Source organism: Aethalodelphis obliquidens, unplaced genomic scaffold, assembly GCF_003676395.1.
Source record: "Aethalodelphis obliquidens isolate GAN/ISIS:26980383/991018 unplaced genomic scaffold, ASM367639v1 scaffold11, whole genome shotgun sequence".
Lineage (NCBI taxonomy): Eukaryota > Metazoa > Chordata > Mammalia > Artiodactyla > Delphinidae > Aethalodelphis > Aethalodelphis obliquidens.
In genome coordinates, this window is record NW_020837955.1 from 23,633,159 (window position 1) to 23,646,222 (window position 13,064).

Here is a 13,064-nt window from a genome sequence, read left to right on the forward strand (position 1 = left end):
ACCGCTGGCCCCAGCATAGGCAGACTGTTGTCTGGAATACAAAGAAGTCCAAAATCTAGACCTGGCTCTCAGAAAGCCAACAGTATAGCCAAAACCTGACTGAAATAATGAGCATGCCACCAGTGATAAAGGAATGCAAAGGAAGGAGACTCAGAAGTCAATGAGGGATGCTTCCGAGATATGTGGGGAGTCAACTGGGATCTGAATGAATGGCAGAATTCAAACTGACAAAAATAGGACGGGCATTACTCACAAAGGGAACAACGTGGGTCAAAGGTGAGAAATGCAGGGACGGTATATGAATAAGCCTGGCTTATCTAAATAAATTTAGATGAAAATGTTGAGGGCAACTTGAAAAAGGCTTTGAAGGCCAAGTTAGGGAGACCAGAATAGATCCTGCAGGGAAGAGGAGCCAGTGTTGGTTTTTTAAAAAGGAAGCAGGCTCTAACAGCAGCTCACATGGACTAAGGTCTTACTATGATCCAAGTGCTTCTCCTGCATTCCCTCATTTAATCCGCACACCATCACTCCCAGTATTATGGCCATGTTACTGATGGTTATTGAAGATTTCAAGTCCAGTAGCTACACTGCTTCAGTGCTTTCCAAGGGCAACTGCAAGGAAACACTTCTCAAGAGACAGGGTCTAACCCTCCAAATACTCCTTCCCCTCCAAAGGTCTTTCTTCTCCTACATCTCGTTCTTCATTGCTGGCTTGCTCCGTACCCCTGCTCTTCTCCAGTAATTTTTAGAGCACCATGGAACCTTTTCTGCCTCTAGAAGTGTCCTCTGATGGCAGCCCAGAGATTCCTATTACTCTAGGTATTCTGGTTCCCATGGACGTTTGGCTGCTGATTCGAAAAGTATCATTTGGAACATCTCCTTCCTATGTGCCTGGTCTGTAACCCACTCACATCGCAGTCGTCCGCCACTGCATTTGCCAAATCCCACAGTGAATGGATGGTGAGTCACTCTGCACTGAGTACTATGACTTTCCTCCCTCTCCATCCCCAGCGCTCAGTGAAGGGTCAAATGAGTCACCAAGTGACTCACCAAGGCTGCAGATGTACCAGCCATGTCCAAGAAATAAGTCAGCTCAAGTGGGTACTTACTGACCCTTGGAAGAGCTTGCTACTACGACATTGTATCCACTGGATCAAAACACATCCTGAAATATTTGGCTACCAAAGTGAGCAGCTCACTTGGCCCCAACTACAGAGTATTTGGGCATCCGGCCAAGAAGAATCTGCGGCTTCTTCTTTCAAGTCTTATTATTTTTCTCTGCCCCATCATGCCTGAGGGAGAAAGGTTTCCTGGGTACATTTCATGCTTGATTCATTTTAAGAGCACCAAGGAGAAATGGGGAGACAGCTCCCCTCCTAGAGACGACAGAAGATAAGACAACATCCTCCCTCTTGATTCAGAACCCAAGCAGCCAGAAGGTGCACGTCCTGCTTCTTGTTTCCCAGCATGTCCTGAACACTTGCATTTTAATATTCAGACTTGGATTACAACAGCAAGCACTTGATCCGGAGTGTCTGATACTTCCTCTCCCCTTGCACCATCTTTTTTAATTGAAACCCAGAGCTGCACTGCTTTCTACAAGTTTAAAGGAAACAGAGATCACACCACTGTGTGTGTCTATATCTATTTATAAATGTATGTTAATACCTATATTTATATACAAAGATTTATGCAAATGTAAGAGAATCAGGGTGGTTTGAAATAATAATAATTCTCTGTGAAGGCTAGACTCGCCACATATATTCTGAAAATCATATATAAACTCTGAGCTCTCCTAAGGCTACACCAAGGGATTGCCATCTCTGCCTTTACACAGAATTCATCTCTGTGAGGAACTGTTGGGTTCCAGCATCTGTGTGTATATATTGTTTTTCTTCTATGTCTTTTTTAATTGATCCCCCTAGGCTTGGATTCAGAACCCGTGGACCAGTCAGGCATGTCCCATGATATTTGTTTTCATCCTCTTCGAGGGGATGCTTTGTTATTTGTGAGCGTCCAGAGGCCCCTCAAGCAGTGGGTACACCACACAATCCAATAAACCAAGCCTCTCTTACTAGCTCAGTGACATCTTTTATAGTTTCCTATCGCAAAAGGTACCCTTTAGTGTCAGTGGACTCACTTTCTCACCTTTCCATTCACACATGGGCACATGCCCCCTGCCATGCCTTCACTGGTGCTACCCACTCTGGCAGAGGTGGCTTCAAGACTTGCCTACCTCAATGCCAGTCTTCTTTTTCAGTCCAGATCAGAGGACATCTTTTCTATGAACCCTCTCCTACACACCGCGATTTCCCAGTGGCCTCATTTCCAAAGAATTACGGCACAAGGAATGCTATCAAACTGCAGCCCACGTATTTATATTTAACTTTCTCAGTGGCCTTTCATGAGAGCCTCTTATTAACGCAAGGCAGAAATTCCTTCCTGTCTAAAATCACTCTAAAATAGCTGAGATCACTCACTGCCTCTTTGATGAGATCACAAAGTTTTTAGGCGTCTGGAATCCCATCCTTCTGTGTCTATAGAGCGCCTAGCACATAGCAGATGATGCAGGTAGAAAAAAAAACTATTGACTTTACATCATGCAAATTACCTAGCAATGGATCTGCCTAGTAAAACACTCAGGTTTCCCAAAGGACAGACAAAGGTAATTTAGCAGAGGAATATGTTTTACTTCCATGGATCCATAGCTAGAGGTCTGTACCTAAAACCAACAAACAAAACTATAAATATCAGTACATTTGAAACTTGCAAAGACTTGCAGGCAGGGTCTTGAATATTCACCCCTAGACAGAGCTGCTCTATACACTTCACCTACTGTTTCAAACCTTTTCTCCCTAAGAAGTTAATTGTCCAGCCTGATGTTATACCAAGAAAAGAAGAAAACAACTCACAGCCATCCAAGATAATGGGCTAATTAAACCTGCAGAGTCTGGCAGCAAAGTTTTGCTCCACTAAAAACTGCGATCAAAGCCTTTTTTACCCAATGACTGTCTCAGCCACCAGTGGAAGGCTTTCCGTGTAGAACGAGTCAATGTCCTTTAATAAAATTCATAGTGTTGGCAGCACCTAAGTAAGATTTATTTCCCTCCCTGTCTGTCTCCAGCGCCAAGGTTTCTCAGTTCTGTCAGAACACAGAACTAAGAAATATCATTACTATCTGTCACATCAGAGAAGGCATCGGCCGCTTCCTCCAGCAGTGCCAAGCCTAGAGAACGAGTGAGGTAGAAAGATCGGGGGAGGAAGAGAATATTTCTACTAGTTTTAGGAGAGCGCTGCTCATCTACTAACCCTCTGTCATGAACCCACAAAGGCCATTCTTGGAGGGGTTTAGTTTCGTTTTGTTTTCCTAACACTGGTACAAAATATTGGGAAAAAACAGAGTAGACATTTTAGAAAAGGAGGGGGGAAGGATTCTGGTTAACTAAGAATGCAGGGCAGACAATCCTTCCCGTTTAGAATCACTCTAAACTAGCTGAGACTTCCCCATCTCAGTAGATACAACTTAATGGGCACAAACCCATTGTTCATCTATGCTCAAGACCTATTAGCAGCCTCAGGGCCCAACCCTCTACTTCCTAATTATGCTAGTCTGGGGCTGTCAACACTTCTTGCCATGCTCCTCCTCTGAAGATTTAGCCCATCCTTCCTCCCTTCCTCCCTCCCTTTCTTCTTTCCTTCCTTCCTTTCTTCCTTCCTTCTCCTATTTTTTTTTTTTTGACATCACTTACATTGACTTGTTTTCTTGCCATCTGCCTTTGTCTGCTATAAGAAGAGTGCAGATAAAAATACAGTTAATTGCAAAGGATCCAATTTCAAGGGTTGGTTTTATTAGGAGCTTTTAACCAATTGTACAATCATCTCTGTTGTCATGCTCCAGAGGCCTGCAGGGCTGCAGGTTGGCTGAGGGGCACAGGTTCCAAGGGAGAATAAAGAGAGAGGCCACAGGAGGACAAATAGCTTGGAGGTGGGCAAAAGTGAGATTCATTGACTTTGCTCAGGATACCTAAACTATAGCAGATTAAGATGGGCTGAAAGAAGTGGGGTATGAGAGCAGCTGTTTCCAACTTTCATTTTCCATCTTCTTACCATTCACATTTTGGTTGAATCCCTAGCAGAGTGGCATCTTTCTTTGAATAGAAATTCCACTTCCTTGTGTTAATGCAAAAGCTTGCAAGCACCACTGTCTCCAAAAAGTCTTCTCAACAGTTCTAGATCAGATCAGTGCAGCCCCTCATTTTAGATTGTTAGATAGGTACACATTAGGAATTTTCTTTTGCAGCTAGGAAATTGGTGCAAGGACACCATTTGGTAGAAGGTAAGAGTGACAGCATGTTTCAGTCTTTGGTTGATGGGATTGGATGCTTTCACCACAAAGGTCCCCACGGTGACTTTCCCATCAGGAGGCAGGTCCCTAGGTCTCCCCCACGTGGGCTCCTGCAAAGTTTCCTTGTTGGAGGAACACTTCTTGCAGTTGGTTCTTTTCAAGGTTGCCTGCTCCCTCCCCTTTCCTTCTCTGCCCTTAACATTTTAGAGGCGGGAGGCTTGCAAACTGCCCTTCCTGAAAAGGCTGACAGAAAACCCTGCCAGTTCTATTTGATTTGCTTCATCCTAATATCGCCCTGCGGATGGCCTGGGTGCAAAGCACTCTTCCACCTCATGCCTCTCCAGTTCTCACTGCTGTTACTGCATTCTTTAGCAAGAAAGAGATGGGACCTTGAGGACTTCAAATACATTTCTAATGCCAGCCCCCAAGGCATTGCAAATATCAAGCCCTTCCTCCCCCAGCCTCAATAGGAAGAAAATCAGTCCAGAGAAATCCATGGTCTTCAGAGATGAGCTCTGCTGCTCTAGTTGCACAGCACAGGAAGCCAGCACCCACTCTTAGGGGAAATCACATTATAAAGGACCTAAAACTCCACCCAGCACTGACACAAGCCTTCTCCTTGGCCGGTGGGTACAGGGAGAGATAGAGAACCATGATGACCCATCCCAGACCAGCTCCCCCAAACCCCGAGAGATGTAAGTTCCCCAGAGAAAAAGCTAGCTTCTCAGGGGATATCACACACAAAGTATCGTAAGTGTTGTTATATTTTGTCCAGAGTGTTATGGTGGCTTATGTAAGACAGGAAGAAGCTGGGGATCTGCCAAAGCTTTCAAGGTGGGACTAGGAATACAGTAAAAAGTTCTTAATTTGAAGATGTGAGAAAAGAGTGTTCCAGGGCAAGTGGGTCAGTCTGAGCAGATAAACAGAGCAGCCAAGATTAGGGCGGTATCTTTGTTCTTCTTTTGTCAACTTCAAGAGACCCAGTTTGGTGGAGGTGCGTAAAGGGAAGTGAAGTGGGAGTAGAGGCTACAAACATGGCCTGGGAGCAGACTGGATGAATGCAATCCTACCATAACTTGCGGGGAGCTAATGAGGACTGTTCCCAAAGGTCAAAATACAAGGGCACCAAGGCTGAGCGCTCAGGCTTTGCTGATGAAAAGAGAGCAGGAATGATGACATGTCACCGGCTCCATCAATCTCTCTGAAGGCTGGATTTATCAAATCTGTCACTGGCCATTCCCCAGCTGTCACCGAAGTCTGTCACATACCCCATAGTTGTGTTTGGCACTTTGAGGCAGGCTTGGGGGATTCGACATATGGAACTGGGGCTGGCTGGGCCACAAGGGTCAATATGTGGCCGTGGACCAGTTCAGTTCACGGACTCTTCCTGTGCTCCCACGTCTGGAGGTACTTAGGGAAATTTCAAATGGACTCTCAGCCTTAAAGCTCCTATAATATAGATATGGAAATAAATGGAAGATAAGTAAAATAATTAGAAGCTAGTAAGGATCTGTATCACAGATCCCCAATATCAAGACACTGATGGGAAAAAATGAATAGCCCTCAATAACCATGTAATCATCCCATTATTTAAATGAATATATGATGAAGCTCAGCAGGTTTTGAGAGACAAAAATAAGCAGGAGGAGAAAACTGTCACTTGGGACATAACTGGAAGTGTGCCTCTGTTAAGATGGATCCATTAGCCGTGTGAAGATGGAACAGAGGAGAGAGATCAGTTAGAAGGTGACTGTATCAGGGCAGGGAAGAGATGGATTGCCTGGGTGAGTCAGGGCCCCTGGGTGTGGGAAGGAGGAAAGGCAATAACAACAACAATAACAACAACAATAATAAACAAAATTTTAAAAGGAAAAAAATCTGACTAGAAGTAGAGCGTAAGAGAGGGTCACTTTTTTTTTAATTGAAATATAGTTGATTTACAATGCTGTGTTAGTTTCAGGTGTACAGCAAAGTGATTCAGCTATATATATATATATATATGTGAATGTGTATCTATATATACTCTTTTTCAGATTCTTTTCTATTATAGGTTATTGCAAGATGCTGAATACAGTTCCCTGTGCTATATACACACAGGGAACTATAAATTTTGTCTTAAATTTGAATGATGGGCTTTAGATGCTTTTCTGGAATATCCAGATATTTAATCTAATCATTCCAAGGACTACTGATTTATTTTTTTTTTATTTATTTTTGCTTTTTAATTAACTTATTATTGAAGTATAGTTGATTTACAATGTTGTGTTAGTTTTTGGTGTACAGCAAAGTGGTTCAGTTATATATATGCATATATATATTCTTTTTCATATACATATTCTTTTTACATATATGTATTCCTTTTCATATTCTTTTCCATTATAGGTTATTACAAGACATTGAATATAGTTCCCTGTGATGTATAGTAGGACCTTGTTGCTTATCAATTTTATATATATAGTAGTGTGTATCTGTTAATCCCAAACTCCTAATTTATCCTTCCCCCCACTCCCCTTTTCCCCTTTGGTAACCATAAGTTTGTTTTCTATGTCTGTTTGTTTCTGTTTTGTAAATAACTTCATTTGTATCATTTTTTAGATTCCACATATAAGTAATATCATATGATATTTGTCTTTCTCGGTCAGACTTACTTCTCTTAGTATGATAACCTCTAGGTCCACCCATGTTGCTGCAAATGACATTATTTCATTCTTTCTCATGGCTGAGTAATAAATAGTCCATTGTGTGTGCATGTGTGTGTATACCACATCTTCTTCATCCATTCGTCAATGGACATTTAGGTTGCTTCCATGTCTTGGCTGTCGTAAATAGTGCTGCTATGAACACTGGGGCACATTTATCTTTTTGAATGAGAGTTTTCATCTTTTCTGGATAAATGCTCAGGAGTGGGATTGCTGGATCATATGGTAGCTCTATTTTTAGTTTTTTAATGAATCTCCAGACTGTTTTCCATAGTGACTGCACCAGCTTACAGAGAGGGTCACTTCTGAAAGCTCCAGTCATTTTACCTGGGCAGGGTGAGATTCTACATACAGACCCCTGGGGCCAGAGCTGGTGCAAGGCTGGAAGAGATGAGCAGGGGTCACAGTGTTTCAGTCACAAGCTGGTCTGAGGGTTCACAAGGGACTGCTGTCTGCCTGGGAAGCAGCCAGGGGCAATGACCCTCTGACTTGCCGGTGCCTCCCTCTCCCTTCCTCTGCTGTGTGATCTTCAAACAACAGTTTTCTCTCTGCTGTGAAACTCAGCTCTTGAAATGTGTACTAGTGCATCTGTCAGAGGGAACAGGTCTCACGGTAGGTTGGAGAGTGGAAAGATGGTTACATAAAAATAGAAAAAAAAATTGGCAATTAAAGAAAAGGAAAAAAAGAAAAGGATCGCAATGGCTTTTGTAGGGAGGCAAGCGTTTTGGTGCAGCGAGGACTGAGTGAAGAGGGTCAAACCTGGATAAGACTCCTGGCTCTACCAACCACCTTGGGACTTTTCTTAACCTTTCAGAGCCTCAGATTCCCCCAATTCTAACTGGCATAATGATACATCTGATGTTTCATGTAAGAATAGAGTTGAGGTATCAGTGTGAAAAGTCTGGCATAAAGCTTCCCACAGAGTAAAAGGTCAATACTAGCTCTCACACTCTCCCCTTTCTGCTGATTATTGCCTCTAGCCCGAGCTGTCCACAGGCCCTGAGGAAAGGAGGAATGGCAAGGAGAAGAACTTGTTATTGCTTTTTTCCTCCTGACTTTCAGGAAGCCAAGGAAGGACCCTAAACAATGCATCCACGTACCCAGCCTCTGAGGTTGGATACTGCTTAGCATGGCCTTTCCTGGAGTAGCTGAGGCTGTTCGGCTTTGGATCACAAGTCTTCTTCTTCTGGGACATTTTCTCATCATGACTATACTTAGATCAGCCAGGCAGGCATTGGAGTTAAGCAAGTCAAGAGAGTGAGAGCCTTTCAGATCAGAATTTGTGACTCTATCTCATAGAATTTTTTCTTAACATCTTTATTGGAGTATAATTGCTTTACAGTGTTGCGTTAGTTTCTACTGTATAACAAAGTGAATCAGCTATATGCATACGTATATCCCCATATCCCTTCCCTCTTGCGGCTTCCTCCCACCCTCCTTATCCCACCCCTCTAGGTGGTCACAAAGCACCAAGCTAATCTCCCTGTGCCATGCAGCTGCTTCCCACTAGCTAGCTATTTTACATTTGCTAGTGTATATACGTCAATGCTACTCTCTCCCTTTGTCCCAGCTTACCCTTGCCCCTCCCCATGTCCTCAAGTCCATTCTCTACATCTGTGCCTTTATTCCTGTCCTGCCCCAAGGTTCATTTAGAACCAATTTTTCTTTTTAGATTCCATATATATTTGTTAGCATATGGTATTTGTTTTTCTCTTTCTGACTTACTTCGCTCTGTATGACAGATTCTAGGTCCATCCAATTCACTACAAATAACTCAATTTCATTTCTTTTTATGGCTGAGTAACATTCCATTGTATATATGTGCCACATCTTTATCCATTCATCTGTCAGTGGACACTTAGGTTGCTTCCATGTCCTGGCTACTGTAAATAGTGCTGCAATGAACATTGTGGTACATGATTCTTTTTGAATTACAATTTTCTCAGGGTTTATGCCCAGTAGTGGGATTGCTCGGTCGTATGGTAGTTCTATTTTTAGTTTTTTAAGGAACTTCCATACTGTTCTCTATAGTGGCTGCATCAATTTACATTCCCACCAACAGTGCAAAAGGGTTCCCTTTTCTCCACACCCTCTCCAGCATTTATTGTTTGTAGATTTTTTGATGATGGCCATTCTGACTGGTGTGAAGTGACACATCATAGTAGTTTTGATTTGCATCTTTCTAATGATTAGTGATGTTGAGCATCTTTTCATGTGTTTGTTGGCAATCTGTATATCTTCTTTGGAGAAACGACTATTTAGGTCTTCTGCCTATTTTTGGATTGGGTTGTTTTTTTTTTTTTTTTTGGTATGGAGCTGCATGACAGGCTAGTATATTTTGGAGATTAATCATTTGTCAGTTGCTTCATTTGCAAATATTTTCTCCCATTCTGAGGGTTGTCTTTTCGTCTTGTTTATGGTTTCCTTTGCTGTGCAAAAGCTTTGAAGTTTCATTAGGTCCCATTTGTTTATTTTTGTTTTTATTTCCATTTCTCTAGGAGATGGGTCAAAAAGGATCTTGCTGTGATTTATGCCATAGAGTGTTCTGGCTAGGTTTTCCTTTAAGAGTTTGATAGTGTCTGGCCTTACATTTAGGTCTTTAATCCATTTTGGGTTTATTTTTGTGTATGGTTTTAGGAAGTGGTCTAATTTCATTCTTTTACATGTAGCTATCTAGTTTTCCCAGCACCACTTATTGAAGAGGCTGTCTTTTCTCCATTGTATACTCTCGTCTCCTTTATCAAAGATAAGGTGACCATATTGTGCGTGGGTTTATCTCTGGTCTTTCTATCCTGTTCCATTGATCCATATTTCTGTTCTGCTGCCAGAACCACACTGTCTTGATTACTGCAGCTTTGTAGTATAGTCTGAAGTCCAGGAGCCTGATTCCTCCAGCTCTGTTTTTCTTTCTCGAGATTGTTTTTGCTATTCAGGGTCTTTTGTGTTTCCATACAAATTGTGCAACTTTTTGTTTTAGTTCTGGGAAAAATGCCATTGGTAGTTTGATAGGAATTGCATTGAATCTGTAGATCGCTCTGAGTAGTATAGTAATTTTCACAATGTTGATTCTTCCAATCCAAGAACATGGAACATCTCTCCATCTGTTTCTGTCATCTTTAATTTCTTTCATCAGTGTCTTATAGTTTTCTGCATACAGGTCTTTTGTCTCCTTAGGTAGCTTTATTCCTAGGTATTTTATTCGTTTTATTGCAGTGGTAAACGGGAGTGTTTCCTTAATTTCTCTTTCAGAATTTTCATCATTAGTGTATAGGAATGCAAGAGATTTCTGTGCATTAATTTTGTATCCTGCTACTTTACCAAATTCATTGATTACCTCTAGTAGTTTTCTTTAGGATTCTCTATGTATAGTATCATGTCATCTGCAAACAGTGACAGCTTTACTTCTTTTCTGATTTGGATTCCTTTTATTTCTTTTTCTTCTCTGACTGCCATGGCTAAAACTTCCAAAACTATGTTGAATAATAGTGGTGAGAGTGGGCAACCTTGTCTTGTTCCTGATCTTAGTGGAAATGCTTTCAGTTTTTCACCATTGAGAATGATGTTGGCTGTGGGTTTGTCATATATGGCCTTTATTATATTGAGGTGATTTCCCTCTATGCCCACCTTCTGGAGAGTTTTTATCATAAATGGTGTTGAATTTTGTCAAAAGCTTTTTCTGCATCTATTGAGATTATCATATGTTTTTTATCCTTCAATTTGTTAATATGGAGTATCACGTTGATTGATTTGCATATACCGAAGAGTCCTTGCATCCTGGGATAAACTCCACTTGATCATGGTGTATGAACCTTTTAATGTGCTGTTGTATTCTGTTTGCTAGTATTTTGTTGAGAATTTTTGCATCTATGTTCATCAGTGATATGGGCCTGTAGTTTTTTTTGTGACATCTTTGTCTGGTTTTGGTATCAGGGTGATGGTGGCCTCATAGAATGAGTTTGGGAGTATTCCTCCCTCTGCTCTATTTTGGAAGAGTTTGAGAAGGAAAGGTGTTAGTTCTTCTCTAAATGTTTGGTAGAATTCACCTGTGAAGCCGCCTGGTCCTGGGCCTTTGTTTGTTGGAAGATTTTTAATCACAGTTTCAATTTCAGTGCTTGTGACTCGTCTGTTTATATTTTGTATTTCTTCCTGGTTCAGTCACGGAAGGTTGTGCTTTTCTAAGAATTTGTCCATTTCTTCCAGGTTGTCCATTTTATTGGCATACAGCTGCTTGTAGTAATCACTCATGATCCTTTGTTTTTCTGCAGTGTCAGTTGTTACTTCTCCTGTTTCATTTCTAATTCTGTTGATTTGAGTCTTCTCCCTTTTTTTTCTTGATAAGTCTGGCTAATGGTTTATCAATCTTGTTTATCTTCTCAAAGAACCAGCTTTTAGTTTTATTGATCTTTGCTATTATTGCTTTTGTTTCTTTTTCATTTATTTCTGATCTGATCTTTATGATTTCTTTCCTTCTGCTAACTTTGGGGTTTTTTTTTGTTCTTTCTCTAATTGCTTTATGTGTAAGGTTAGGTTGTTTATTTGAGATGTTTCTTGTTTCTTGAGGTAGGATTGTATTGCTATAAACTTGCCTCTTAGAACTGCTTTTGCTGCATCCCACAGGTTTTGGGTCATCGTGTTTTCATTGTCATTTGTTTCTAGGCATTTTTTGATTTCCTCTTTGATTTCTTCAGCGATCTCTTGGTTATTTAGTAGCATATTGTTTAGCCTCCATGTGTTTGTATTTTTTAGTTTTTTTCCTGTAACTGATATCTATTCTCATAGCGTTGTGGTCAGAAAAGATACTTGATATGATTTCAATTTCTTAAATATACCAAGGTTTGATTTGTGATCCAAGATATGATTTATCCTGGAGAATGTTCCATGAGCACTTGAGAAGAAAGTGTAATCTGTTTTTGGATGGAATGTCCTATAAATATCAATTATTTCCATCTTGTTTAATGTATCATTTAAAGCTTGTGTTTCCTTATTTATTTTCATTTTGGATGATCTGTCCACTGGTAAAAGTGGGGTATTAAAGTCCCCTGCTATGAATGTGTTACTGTTGATTTTCCCTTTTATGGCTGCTAGCATGTGCCTTATGTATTGAGGTGCACCTATGTTGGGGGCATAAATATTTACAATTGTTGTATCTTCTTCTTGGTTGATCCCTTAATCATTCTGTAGTGTCCTTCTTTGTCTCTTGTAATAGTCTTTATTTTAAAGTCTATTTTGTCTGATATGAGAATTGCTACTCCAGCTTTCTTTTGATTTCCATTTGCATGGAATATCTTTTTCCATCCCCTCACTTTCTGTCTGTTTGTGTCCGTAGGTCTGAAGTGGGTCTGCTGTAGACAGCATATATATGGGTCTTGTTTTTGTATCCATTCAGCCAGTCTATGTCTCTTGGGTGGAGCATTTAATCCATTTACATTTAAGGTAATTATCGATATGTATGTTCCTATTACCATTTTCTTAATTGTTTTGGATTTTTTATTGTGAGTCTTTTCCTTCTCCTGTATTTCCTGCCTAGAGAAGTTCCTTTAGCACTTGTTGTAAAGCTGGTTTGGTGGTGCTGAATTCTCTTAACTTTTGCTTTTCTGTAAAGGTTTTAATTTCTCTGTCGAATCTGAATGAGATCCTTGCTGGGTAGAATAATCTTGGTGTAGGTTTTTCCCTTTCATCACTTTCAATACATCTTGCCACTCCATTCTGGCTTGCACAGTGTCTGCTGAAAGATCAGCTGTTAACCTTACAGGGATTTCCTTGTATGTTGTTTGTTGCTTTTCCCTTGACACTTTAAATATTTTTTCTTTGTATTTAATTTTTGATAGTTTGATTAATATGTGTCTCGGCGTATTTCTCTTTGGGTTTATCCTGTTGGGACTCTCTGCGCTTCCTGGACTTGACTGACTATTTCCTTTCCCGTGTTAGGGAAGTTTTCGACTATAATCTCTTCAAATATTTTCTCAGACCCTTTCTTTTTTTCTTCTTCTTCTAGGATGCCTATAATTTGAATGTTGGTG

At 40.7% G+C, this 13,064-nt stretch overlaps 1 protein-coding gene across 1 annotated transcript in view; it reads right to left on the bottom strand.

Annotated features, from left to right (window-relative positions):
• SORCS1 (sortilin related VPS10 domain containing receptor 1) overlaps nt 1-13,064 on the bottom strand; it is a 576,135-nt gene that overhangs the window by 211,564 nt on the left and 351,507 nt on the right. The gene's annotated exons all lie outside the window — the stretch shown is intronic.